Source organism: Giraffa tippelskirchi, chromosome 13, assembly GCF_054371585.1.
Source record: "Giraffa tippelskirchi isolate mGirTip1 chromosome 13, T2T-mGirTip1v1.2.pri, whole genome shotgun sequence".
Lineage (NCBI taxonomy): Eukaryota > Metazoa > Chordata > Mammalia > Artiodactyla > Giraffidae > Giraffa > Giraffa tippelskirchi.
This window is the reverse complement of record NC_137287.1, coordinates 100,292,189-100,305,643: the sequence shown is the minus strand read 5'-3', so window position 1 is coordinate 100,305,643 and position 13,455 is coordinate 100,292,189. Positions and strand designations below refer to the sequence as shown.

Here is a 13,455-nt window from a genome sequence, read left to right as displayed (position 1 = left end):
AACCCAATTGCCTACAGGCTTGTATATCAAATAAATTGGCAGTCACAAATTCTGGAGCCCCCAAACTGTCAGTTTCCTTTTGTTTTCTTTAAAGCGAATGAAATTCCCCTCTGAGCTCTCACCTTCAGGAAACTGGACCACCACCCTTGTAAGGAACAGCCTGAGGTCTGCAGGAGTTCATACCAGGAAAGCTGGTCCAGGGTACTCTTTCTACAACTCACTAGCTGTGGGGCCTCAGGCAAGAAACTTAACCTGTCTGAGCCTGAGTGCCCTGGTGTATAAAGTGGGAATGAGTACATAGACACGCCTGAGATCATGGGTTACAGCACTTTGTAATCTGAGGCAGAGAATAGATATAACCTATTAGTGGGCTTCCCTGGTGGCTCAGAGGGTAAAGAATCTGCCTGCAATTCAGGAGACCCAGGTTCAATCCCTGGGTCAGGAAGATCCCCTGGAGAAGGGAATGGCTACCCACTGTAGTATTCTAACCTGGAAAATCTCATGGGCAGAGGAGCCCAGTGGGCGACAGCCCATGGTGTCACAAAGTGTTGAACACGACTGAGCGACTAGCATACACACATTAGTGCTATAATTGACAACAGAAAATCAGAATATTTTCACTTTCTGTTTCTCTGGAGCACCCCCTCGTCAGTCACATCCTCTGAGAGGTCAATGTGTATCAATCACCAGAAGTTTCAGGCTGCTGCAGTCGTCCCAACTCGGGAATGGCAGACCCCAGGCTCTGTTAAGGGCTTTGCAGCATCACTCACCGAATCCTGCAAGAGCCAGGAAAGCTAGGGCTCTCACATCACCATTGTACAGCTGAGCACACTGAGGCCCAAACAGGAAGAGAACATAACCAGGATCCCTCCACTTCTAAATAAAAGGTGAAACCCAGTGCAAGCTGAGGTCTGGGGGGAGCCCCCAGGAAGCAGGAAGAATGACTGGCATGGACTGAAACTATAAGATGCTGCATCTTATGAAAATTAAAAACAATATTTAAAATTCAGGCTTAGGGCAATTTCTGAACATTTTTGAAGGCTTTCTCAACTTTATTCCTCTACAGCTTCATACCAGGAAGTCAAACCCTTCTGGGCTTGTCGAATAGAGTGGGTGGGTGAGTGGGTGCTGATGTCAATTCACTTTCCTCCATTTCCCTCGCCCCACCCCCAGTCTTCTCTGATCTGTCCAGTGAATGCTGAGGAATCATTTTGCTGATGGCTTTGAACTTGGCCTCTCAGGGGCAAGCCTGTACGAGCAAATGAGAACCTTGTTCAGATGGGTTTGCAGTTTTGTTCCTCTAGTGAATTCTTGCCTTATTTTCGTCCTCCTTGATTCCTTCCCAACAAACTGCAGCCGTCTTATTCTCCTCCCTTCTTTGCCTTAGTTGAATTAACTTAATTAGGCCACTTGCTTTTGACAATGCTGGGAGATTTTCAGATACCGAACATTCCTCAGGAGACCAGAGGACGGCCTGATGCTCAGAACATGCTCACTTGTTGTATCTATTTATATCTTGGGATGTAAACCTTCATTTCCATTTTCTTTAGTTCTGCCTTTTTATGCCCGGCAGTGAGCAAGATACCAGGGGCAGGAGATGAGGGCTGCATTTATGGAGAGCAGCTGGGAACACAGGCATTAACAAATAGTAACACAGAGAAACATGTAATTACAGGGCGCAAAGAATGCCAGGAAGAAATAGTACTTTGGAATACTGCCTTCCCTCTGGAGTTCTTTGGAAGACGGCGAACGGGAACACACCTTTCAGACACGAGTTAAGCTCTGCTTTTTAAAAATATTCTGTTTGAAATCAACTGTTCTTCACCATAGCCAGTGGTGGGCTCAAATATTCTTTTTGTTCACAGACTGCATCCTCTGGTCCCCAGTGTCCAGCTCCAAGTCGGCCACAAGATACGCTCAGAAGAGGCAGCTTTTAGGGAGTTCACTTCTGAAATCCACATGAAAGCAGCAATATCTGAACTCTCTGTAATTAGGCATATTTTCCAGTTTCTCCTTGGGTCACAGATGTGCTGCTTTCTACATCAACTTGTCAAAAAGACAAACCTTTCGGTGTCAGGAAGAGAAGTACAGAGATGAAAAAGAAAAAAAAAAAACCTCAAGATCAGTTTCTTCGTTCTCTTCTGACTTGCCAGACCAAATGATATCTTTTCCAGCAGTGACTGGCAACCACTTTGAAAACTTCACCAAATGATTATTCCTTCCTGTATTAAAAGAAAAAAAAAAAAGGCAAGGGTATTTAGTTGTCCTTGGCTACAACAAAATTTCTCTAAATATTTCACTGCATCTCAGAATACCGCGCAGACAAGTTCAAGTCATCAAAAGCTGCAGTGGGAGATTGAAAATGCATTGGTAGGACTATGTGAGTTTTCCTTCCACGTGAGGCCTCCTATGAAGACACGTTCTTTGTAAGTATAAGTTGTTGTATTTGGAAAACAGAAGACTGAATTGCAGGCTGTGGTGATTTCAAGGAGCCCTGCCATCTCCTTCCACCTGGTGCCACCAAATTTGTAGTGCTTGGAGGGGACACATCCCAAAGGGAGGTCACAAGGTGACTTTGGAGGTCAAGTGGCTTCACAAAGTGCGGAAACACACACTGACAAACTTATTCCTTTGTAATCCTCATGACTGGACCAAGGACAGCTTCCACCGGGGAACCAGCCAATATTTAATACATCCCGAATGGTGCCACCACCCTTTTTAATAAAGAGTGAGCAGCTACAGCATCAAACTGGAATTTAATAACATCGGCTTATGTTACTTTTATGACTGCCTTCTACATGTGGCAAATAACACTGGTTTTCTGTGGATGGTAATGATTTAAAGTTTCCGTTTTGAATAAACGTATGTTCTCAAAAGCGTGTAAAAATTTAAAAGATTAAGTAAATAATAGCACAGATGTGGTAGGTGGGGTGCCAATGACAGGTCTGGGACAGAGTACAATCAATAAAAAGAAAATCCAACTTGAGTCTCCTGCTTTCCCATCGCTGCAGCTCCAACAAAAACTGAAATTAATTCCCTTTGCAGGGTGACAGAGGAGAAAGAGTGGCCAGAAGGAAATTTACTAAACTCTTAAAAGTGATTCCCCCTAGGGAAAGTGTATGGGGGCAGGGGAAAAACATTCATTTTTTTTACTTTAAACATATGTGGGTTGTTTGGAACTTTCCTGTTGCCTAAAAATTAACCCTTTGATCTACATCTCATTTGCAAACATTTTTTTCCAGAATGGTCATGTGGATAGTGTCTTTGTGATGTCTTTGGCATGAAAAACTTGTTAATTTCATAGATTAAAAAAAATTAATCTCTTCTTTATAGCTCCTAGGTTTCCAGTCTTGGTTAAGAAGGTCTCCTCAGACCCTAGATTGTTGCATGTAGTACCATAAATTTCTTGCAATAGTATACTATTAATTTATTACTTGTACATTGTTAATCCTTCTAGAAATTATTTCCGTATGTGGTGGATGACTGGGTTCATTTTCTTTTCCTCCTACTTGTCAGTGGGTCAGTCCTGCCTCCTGTCAACTGAACTATGCCATCGGCTCTCTCTGCAGACACCATCTGAGTTATAAAGGCACTTTCTGCTCCCTGCACAAAAACTGACTTGTTTGCAGGGCCTTTCAAGCACATGCTCATATCTGGAGGAGAATCGTCATCTGAGAAGCAAAGAGATACAGCATCATTGATGCTGGAAGTCAGCATCTTCAAGTAGACAAAAAAAAAAAGAGAGAGAGAGAGAGAAAGAACCACTTTAAGCATTTTTGTCTCAAACCCAATATCAGTTCAACCCCTTGCCATTGCTTAAAGGGTGTCGAAACTTTCAAATGCACAGCTCAGTAATATCTTCAATATTTCACCTTCATTTGCCAGTGCTCAAAGTCCTCATGAGAGAACACAAATAACATAAATAAAAATTTCTCAGCTGCTACTCCTTTCTTGATTTTTTAAAAGTTTGGCATCCAAGTGACTTGACAAACCCAGACCCTAACAATGATATTTTGTGGAGAATTCTGGGATCAAAATACAACTTCAAAAATAATGTATTTTCTGACATCCCCCAAGAAAAAAAAGAATTACTGGTTTCTTTCCTCTAAAAGGATTTAGATGGAATAACATCTGTGTTGAGAATATTGTGAATATGTTAAACTGACAGGCAGTCTCTAAGGCACTCCGCTCATTAATGTTCTGTGCATAAAATTAAAACTTGAAATATATTTTTAAATCCATTTTGAATCATTTAAGCAATTCTCCCGCAAAGAAACTATTGTGCTGAAATAATATATTTGGAGCAAGGAATATGAAAGCTATTAAAATGTCTTAGACCCCCTGCCTTTCACGAGAAGAAGAAGAGGGGAAAATGTTCTCTTTCTTTGATTTGAAACACTCTCTCTATAAAATATACCCAAAAGGAAAAAAAAAAAAAGCAACCTACTTTGAAATTACACTAAGAGCTTGACTTAAACCCACAGGAACCAAGGAACTCAGGCTGGGCCTTGGGACTTCTGCCCCAGTGCGCCTGGCAGAGCCAGGAGTGGCCCAGTGGGGGCATGGGGAAACCCAGCAAGGTGTGCACCGTCTCTGGCCTGCAGTGCTCAGAGCTGGGCACACGGAACCCCAAAGGAAGGAGGAAGACAGAAGGGCAAAGACAATTTTGGTTTGCTCCTGCTTTTTCCTGATTACTGCAAACACTCATCAACCCTGTTGGTCTTTGGAGCCAGTTGGTGTGAGCGTGTGCTAAGAACAGTGGACGGATATCCTCTTATCATCATCACAATCATCTATTTAACAAATATTCATTGAGGGTCAACCAAGAGCCACCACCATCCTACATCCTGAGAGTTCTGTGCTGTGTGTGCCCTGTCATGTCCAACTGTTTTGCAACCCTATGGACCACCAGGCTCCTCTGTCCATGTGATTTTTCAGGCAAGAATACTGGAGTGGGTTGCCATTTCCTACTCCAGGGGAGAGGAGTAGGGATAGAGGAGTAGGGATCTTCCCAACCAAGGGATAGAACCCACATCTCCTGCACTGGCAGGCAGATTCTTTACCACTGTGCCAGCTCAGTGTTGAGCAAAACTCAAGTATAGAAACAACGAGGACAACACTATGAGAAAGGACATGAAGCTCTGAAAGGGTGGGGAGGCCATCTGGTCTGGTCTGAGAAGTCTCCCTGGAGTAAGTGACAGCAGAGATACCTTCTAAGGGAAGAGGAGGAGAGGGAAGGTGCATGCCAGGCCAGGGAACAGCAAGTGCAAAGGCCCTGAGGTAGGAATTTGCCTGCAAGGGTTTCCTAGATAGAAGCCAGGATGGTGTGGCAGGAGCACAGATTGTGGGGAGAAGTTGAGAGAGGGCAGAGGTGAAGGTCAAGGTAACGGGTCAGCCCAGGCAGGGTTTATGTCCACCGTGAGAAGCCTCAAACTGACCCTAAGCGCAGGCACTTCCATTGTCCTCTGCACATGTGGGGACTTTCAGGGTGGTGGTTCATTCATTCCTTCCTCAGAACAATGGTCAAGGTGGTGTCATCAAGATCTCCATTCTACAGATGAAGAAAGAATCTGCTCAACCAGAAGACAGAAGAGGATTTGAACCTGGGGAGCCTCGCTCAGGCGTGCCTCACCACACTGCTGCATCACCACTGTGAATGAGGGAGCCACTGGGGCTTAACGCAGGGAGGGAGGGGGACCCCAGCCAGTCTGTGAGAGTCCAGCCCACTGCAGCTGCCAGTGGAGAGGAGTGGGAGGGGCCTGCTGGGGGCTGATTAGGCGAGATTGGAGGGGGCCATGGCTGGGAGGGACATGAACATGCCACTTCCCACCTCAGTGCTGAGTCAGTGGTTCCTCCTCCTGGTCACCACCTGCTCGTTCCTCTCATTCCTTGGTGACTCAGCCGTGGTAGGACACGCCATGATCATGCCGTGCCACGTCCCCAGTGAAGCCCTGCACTCCCGCCCTCACTGTCCTAAGGACTGGACCTCCCCTCTGCCATCCACCCTGCAGGCCAGGGGCTCCTGAACACTCGGGGTTTACTCACCATTGCCTGCCCTCGTCCACCGCAGGCCTGCCCCCAAGCAGGGGTCACAGGAAGGTAGGGACCACACAGCCTTGCCCCCCTCACCACACACACACGGGACACTTGTAAACTTCTGTTGAGTGAATTTCAGCACCAACTGAACTCAACTGGACAAACCACGTGGTCAGGAACTTTGAAGTCTTCCATAATTGATGACAGCATGGATTTCTGTCATTTCTTTGTTAAAAAGCTGAGATTCTAGGCAACTGCTATGTCATCAGCCACCTGAGTGGCTGCCCCCCTCTCCCCCCACCCCATAACCAGGAACACATCCCCCTCTCATCTCATGGCCCAAGTCCCTGAGTGTCCAGCGCTTCAGCAAATCCTTGGCAGGGACATTTCATCTCCTGTGCCCATGCCCCTGCCACTTACACCTTGAAAGTCCCTGTCAGCACTAGCTCCTCATGAAGACAGAGATGAAATACACCCTGTGCATGACCTGGAAGGAAGCGGCAGTAGCACCCTGTGCAAATGCAGAGTGTGATCTGGAGGAAGGGCCAGGCACAGGGCTGAAGAGGGGCATTACCCATCTGGGCTCTTCATGCTGGACGCGTGCTTGTTCTCACCAAACCTGGGCTCAAGGCCCTGTATTTTGCGGATTCTAAATGTACATTATTTCACATGTTAACATCTTTGAAACTGAGACACAACTTACGTTTGATGGCTGTTAGACTTACTGGGCAGAGGCAGGTGACGCCCAGATGGTGCTGGCGGTTTGATCTCTTCCTCTTTCGAGAGCTGAGCGAGAAGCTGGGCCCGGAGGTCTGAGTTTCCTTTGTGAAGAGCAGAACGATCCAGCTGTGAGGCTCTGGAGGCTGTCTGTTTCCAGTGAGGCCTCCGATTGCTGTCAGATGTTCCCCGGTCTCCACTCCTGTCCATGGGAAGAGCGTGACAAGGACAGAATCCTTCTGTCCGGGATTTTACTGAGCTATACCCCATCCATCCACGGTGGGCCAAACATACCTCCCAGGTGACAGCTAGAGCTCAGGAACCGAGCACGCTCAGCTACTTCTCAGCGCAGTCTCTCAGCAGCAAATTAGACCATATGTGTGTTTATGGCATGAAATAACAGGGCATCTAACAATCAAAGGCATTTTAGATTTCATTACATACAGTGGTTATGAAATGTTGTTGTTGTTCAGTCGCTCAGTCGTGTCCGACTCTTTGCAACCCCATGGACTGTAGCACTACAGACTTCCCTGTCCTTCACTATCTCCTGGAGCTTGCTCAAATGTCCATTGAGTTGGTGAGGCCATCCAACCATCTCATCCTCTGTCACGCCCATCTCTTCCTGCCCTCAATGTAACAGAGAAGAGCAAATCTGACATCGTATCCGATATTTCTTTTACTTTAACCTTTGCTGTTCTGTTGCTTTTGCTACAAGTTAAGAATGTTGCCTAGAGCTTGAAATATATGAGAGTCCATTCCCAAGACTCTGACCTTTAAGGGTACAGCACTTTCCCATTCATATAGAGATTAAAACTTGCAGAACAGAGAATAACGTTTGTCTGGGAGGTTTATGAGAATATTGTGACCTGACCTACGTGGACGGCCGCAATAACAAAGGATTCTGATGCCAAGTTTCAACAACCAATGACATCCCCTGCCCTTTTAGTATTAAAGAAGCCTGAATTCTAACTGGGCTAAGATGGTTCTTCGGGGTATTAGCCTACCATCATCTCAGTCTGCTGGCTTTCCTAATAAAGTTGCTATTCCTTATCCTAACAACTTGTCTCTTGATTTACGGGCCTGGCGTGCAGAGAACAATAGGAACTTGGACTCGTAACAGTCAGCTGACCTGGGCTGGTAGTACAGCCACTCTGAGCCTTGGTTTTCTTATCTGCACAATGGGATAACAATATCTACCTTGCAGGATGAATGCAGAAGCTCAGTAAAGTATTATCTGTGCACAATACCAGCATATAGTAAAGTGCCTGATAAACACTGACAACCCCTTATGAAGATAATGTAGCTCTTTTATAACTTAGGAAGCATTGATTAAAATTTGCAGTCATATCTAGAAAAAGTCGGGTTTTTACCCCCCCTGCTGCTGCTGCTGCTAAGTCACTTCAGTCATGTCTGACTCTGTGTGACCCCACAGACGGCAGCCCACCAGGCTCTGCTGTCCCTGGGATTCTCCAGGCAAGAATACTGGAGTGGGTTGCCGTTTCCTTCTCCAGTGCATGAAAGGGAAAAGTGAAAGTGAAGTCGCTCAGTCGTGTCCGACTCTTAATGATCCCATGGACTGTAGCCTACCAGGCTCCTCCGTCCGTGGGATTTTCCAGGCAAAAGTACTGGAGTGGGGTGCCATTGCCTTCTCCGTTTTCTCCCCAAGTCCTTCCCAAAACTTTTCCTGAAATCCCTGCTTCTTGGGAAAGTTCTAAAGAGGGCTAATGTGTAGCCATGGTGGTGGTGGTGGTGGTGCTCAATCGTGTCTGACTCTTTGCGACCCCATGGACTGTAGCCCGCCAGGTTCCTCTGTCCCTGGGATTTCCCAGGCAGGAATACTGGAGTGGGCTTCCATTTCCTCCTCCAGGGGATCTTCCAGACCTAAGAATAGATTCCAAGTCTCTTGTGTCTTCCGTATTTGCAGGCAGATTCTTTACCATTAGTGCCACCTGGGAAGCCCAACGTGTAGCCATATTATAAGTCAAATGAATTACATAACAAATCCAGGAGCAATTTGAGATGTTTCTTGTACCTAGTTGGGCAGGTACCTGGAAATTTTAACATTTCAGGCAGACATTTCAGGGAAGATCCTCAGGGCAGCCTGAAATCTCAGCATCCTGTGTGAGATCCCCTCAGCAACAGTTCTGTGCAAGAAGCACAAGGATGGGAGAAGACCCTGCAGCCTAAGCAAAGGGCCAAAGGCTGGCTGGAGCCCCCCCAAGCTGGGTGGAGAACGAGCCTAACAGTTTAACCACACAGCCAGAGCCCCCAACACACCCGAAGAAACCCCTGAACCCAGGCTCCAACAGTCCTCCCCAACAGATCTGTTTGCAAAACGTTCTTTGTATTGGACCCAAATATATGCTTTTCCTATAATACTCATCCTGATTATCGTCATTGTGATAAACTGATCGTTCTTGGAGATAAAAAGCAAAATTGTACTGGTTCATCCTTTTTTCCTGAACGAAGGACAGTAAACACATTGTGGGGTGACAAGATCTTAACTGAGAGATAAGTGGAAATGACAGTTGAGTTACCAGAAAACAAAGTCACAAATCTATAAGTCAGGGACACCTAAGTTGGGTTGAGCCAGAGGGTTGTTTTTAATAGCTTGCTTGTTTTGTTCAGTTACTAAGTCATGTCTGACTGTTTTGCGATTCCATGGACCGCAGCCCGCCAGGCTCCTCTGTCCATGGGATTTGCCAGGCAAGAATACTGGAGTGGGTTGCCATTTCCTTCTCCAGGGGATCTTCCTGACCCAGGGATCAGACTTGAGTCTCCTGCATTGGCAAGTGCGTGGGTTCTTTACCACTGAGCCACCAGGGAAGTCCAGAGCCAGAGGGTTATCTTGCTTTAATTTGGTCCCAGTGTCACGGTTGTCTTTGTCACTCCCCAACTCCTTTGTCAGTGGGCTCAGCTCACAAGACCCAGTGCCAGCCTCTGGTCAGCATGATGCTCAGAGTCAACTATGACATCCACTTCCTCCCAACATCCACCGGCCTCCACGCCCTGTGCAGGGACCATTGCCAGGATTGCCTGCCTGCACCTTGACCTCTTCTCCAGGAACCAACATGCCTCCATGCCCATCCAGATGCTAAAGTGGACATGCAGCTCCAGCCCATTATTTATCGCATTCTGTCTGCTGGCCATAGTGATCCAGTCAGAGATGGGCAAAGTCGACAGCCCAGTTAGAATGCTGAGTCTGGTGCAGGAGCCACGGGGAAAGGAGCAGCCTCCATCCACTGGGAGCCTGGAGCTTCTGATGAACACTGACACAAGAGCCTGCCTGAGATGAACCAGCAGACAGATGTGCAGAGCCCAGAGGTGGAGGAGACCAGGTCCTGAGGGCATCACTCTAACTCCTGGATACAGCCTTACCTGAAGCTTCTCAACTCTTCAAATACAGAAACTAAACAATCCCCCTTTTTTACTCATGCAAAAGTCCTGGCTAATAGCTCCGCTTAATTTCCCCTCATCCCGCTATATCTTTATCCCCACCCCAAATGCCAACTCTCGGGGCTCAGGCTTCATCACCACTTGTCTAGATATCATTACCAACCTCCCAACTGGCCCCCTGGCCTCCAAGGTTGCTATACAGTCCATTCTCCAGACCAGAGCAACCTAAACAATATAGGGCACAGTGTGCCCTTCCCTGGAGCAAAACCTAGGACAAAGTCCAAGGTGATTTCAGGGCATGTGAGTGTCTTGTACTCCCACTCCAGAAGCGGGTTTCTATTTTTTCTTGGAAGCTCCAAGCTCTCTCTCATCCAAAGGGACCCTCAGGTTCCCCAACAAGCCTGGGAGATTTCCATATTTCAGAGCCTAGGATCTCCCCTCCACAATGTACAGTATCAGAGGACCACAAAAACTTCATGAACTCCATCTTTTGTCTCCTCCCCTTCTTTTGTCCTCTCTCTTTCCCTGTCCCCCAATCACAGAAAAAGAACTGAAGGATGGTGAGGCTGACTGTAGATGGTGGCCTCCTCGGCTGTGTGCCAGATGGTCTCCCTGGATCCCCATCCGAATGCTCCCTTTTAAGCCTCTTCAATGATCAGATAGATGGCCAGGAACTGGGAGCCACCGCAGATGCTATTCTTATTAACCAGCTTTAAAAGATCTGGCACGCACATAGCCCCTCAGTAATCACAGTGGTAGCAAATCTCTGAAATTATAGATATTCCCAACTTAGCTTTCCGGATTTCATAGAGCCCCCAAGCCTTCATTTAAAATCCATTTTATATGAAGTTATCCGAACATGAACAATAGGCGCCTCCATGAGATGTCTCCCCAGACACCAGCGTGAAGGATGCAGAGAGAGATCAATGCACAAAATCAACTTGCCTTTTAGATCAAATTTTCAAAATCCCAGTGGGTCCTGCCTCCATGTCCATGACAAGAAAGGCCTCTCCTTGACATGTTTCTTAGCCTCTCGTGTTGCCATTTCACGCCCTGGATGAGACTTCTAACTGCAGATGGCTGGAACAGACTTCACGCAACCAATCAAGAGTCTGCTGAGGGTCTACTGTGTGCTGGGCCCCGCCAGTGGCTGGATCTGGAGGGAGAAATGAGACTTAGGCCCTAACCACCCACACCCGGAGCTTGGCACGTGGTGGGTTCTCCACAAATGCCCCGCAGGTGCTCATGGGGAGGGCCTCTCACTCAAGCCTGGGTTGTAGGGGTAAGGGGTGTTGAGGCAGTCTGAGTGTGGGCTGGAAAAGGATTTCCAGACACAAAGCATTCCAGAAGGGAGGGAGTTTATTAAGAACAAAGAGCAGAGATAATGTGGGCACTGCGAGTACAGTGGGCCCACCTCCTGACAGACCAGGGAAAGCCGACAGTTTTCATGAGTTAAAAGCCAATTTTTAGCCTCAAGACATAAAAAACTCCTGCTGGAAGGTTGGCGTTAGCTGGTTCGTTGGGGCGCTATAAGGTATTCACTGGAGTGGGCCTCTTTGCTTAACTGGGAGTCAGGAAGCTTGTTAGTGACTCTCAGGGGGCTTTGGGCAAGGTTACAAAGGGGCTCAGTCAGCTTCGGAGGTGAACTTGGTTTTCAGCTCCACTTCTGTGGCCTTTTTGCAAGGCCTCGCACCAGCAGCCTGGAGCAGGACTCAACAAGGGGTAGGGAATGGTGGGGGGCAGACACAGAAATGCACAATGCTATTGGTTTCCTATATAGGCATTAAGATTGTTCAGACTATAATATGGGAAATGACATATTCCTGAAGATTATCCATCTAAGAGGCCTGAACAGGTGTTCCAGGTGATCTCTCTTCTTGCATTTGCCACACTGACAATAAAGTGCACCTAGATCTTGTCTATCTTCACAGCTGTGTGACAAGGACAAGTGACCTAACTTCTCTGATTCTGTGTCTGCTTCTGCAAAATAACAATGAGCATCATTCCTGCAGGAAGGCCTGTGTGTTTAGTTGGACAGAGCTACCCAAAGGCACTCAGGACCTTTGTCAGAATAAGGTCCAAACTCTCCACCCCAAGTCTGAGCCACCAGGGAAACCCAAAGTGAAAATGTTAGTCACTCAGTCATGTCCGACTCTTTGCGACCCTATGGACTGTAGTCTGCCAGGCTCCTCTGTCCATGGGATTCTCCAGGCAAGAATACTGGAGTGGGTAGCCATTCCCTTTTCCAGGGGATCTTCCTGATCCAGGGATCGAACCTGGGTCTCTTGCATTGCAGGCAGATTTTTTACTATCTGAGCCACCAGGGAAGCCTGGCACATAGAAGAGACTCTAGATATTTGTTGGTTGAATGAATAAATGAGTGGTCCTTCAAAATCATCTGGCCTTGAGCCTCAACCAGTGTAGGAGGGGAGAAGTTTGCCCAGTGCCACCTGGTGGATAAATGCCTGTGTTTGTAATCTTAGGGAATAGAGCCTGGAAACCAGCTCCCTCCTCACCTCCCTGCCCAGTGATCCATTTTCCCATTAAAAACCTCTGTTTGGGGACTTTCCTGGTGGTCTAGTGGCTAAGACTCCAAGCTACCAAGGCAGGGAGCCCAGGTGCAATCCCTGGCCAGGAAACTAGATCCAGCATGCTGCAACTAAGACCCAGTGAAGCCAAATAACATTTTTTTAAAAAAATGAAATTGTTAAAAACAAACAAACAAAAAAACCCTATTTGACCCTCTGTCGACAGAACATAGGGCAGCAGGTCCTCTCTGAGAGCTGAGCCCTCTGCGTGGCCAGTGCAGCTCCATAAAATACCTCTGGGATAATAGATAATTACTGTGCTTACAGTGCCATTCAAGTTCAGTTTTTGTGACTTGAAGCTACGCCTAAACCCTTCAGAGGTGACAGCCCTGTCCTTGGAGCATATGCATCTCCAAGCTGTATCCTTGCCAACCCCTTCACTGCAGATGCACAGATACCTTCTGTTTCCAATCCTAAGAGCCACCAGAAGAAAGTGGGGGTCCAGGCACCTACCACCCTAAATGACCCATATCCTCCAGCCACATTCACACCTGGAAATCAAAGTTAGTTTGTTTCTTTACATCCAAATTCACTTTCCTTTTCGCACAGGGCTTGGGCTTTTCTCACATCACAAGAGCTGTGACAAGAGAGGCAGGGGAGAAAGAGCAGGACACACGGAACCCTCGCCTGCTGTGGGGTCTCTAATTGGAGCAATAATTGATAATTAAGCCGGATGGCGAACAGGCTCAGGAGGGAGGCTTCTAGGGTGCTGCGGGGG

The 13,455-nt window shown here is 47.2% G+C and overlaps 1 long non-coding RNA gene across 1 annotated transcript; it reads right to left on the bottom strand.

The window, feature by feature from the left end:
- Positions 1-1,031: 1,031 nt before the first annotated feature.
- On the bottom strand, positions 1,032-13,125 carry LOC145531013 (uncharacterized). The gene is made up of 5 exons (XR_014072116.1): positions 11,095-13,125; positions 7,048-7,161; positions 6,762-6,955; positions 5,439-5,551; positions 1,032-2,222 (listed from the first exon to the last, which is right to left on the bottom strand). It is a non-coding gene; the product is annotated as an uncharacterized LOC145531013 (long non-coding RNA).
- Positions 13,126-13,455: the final 330 nt, after the last annotated feature.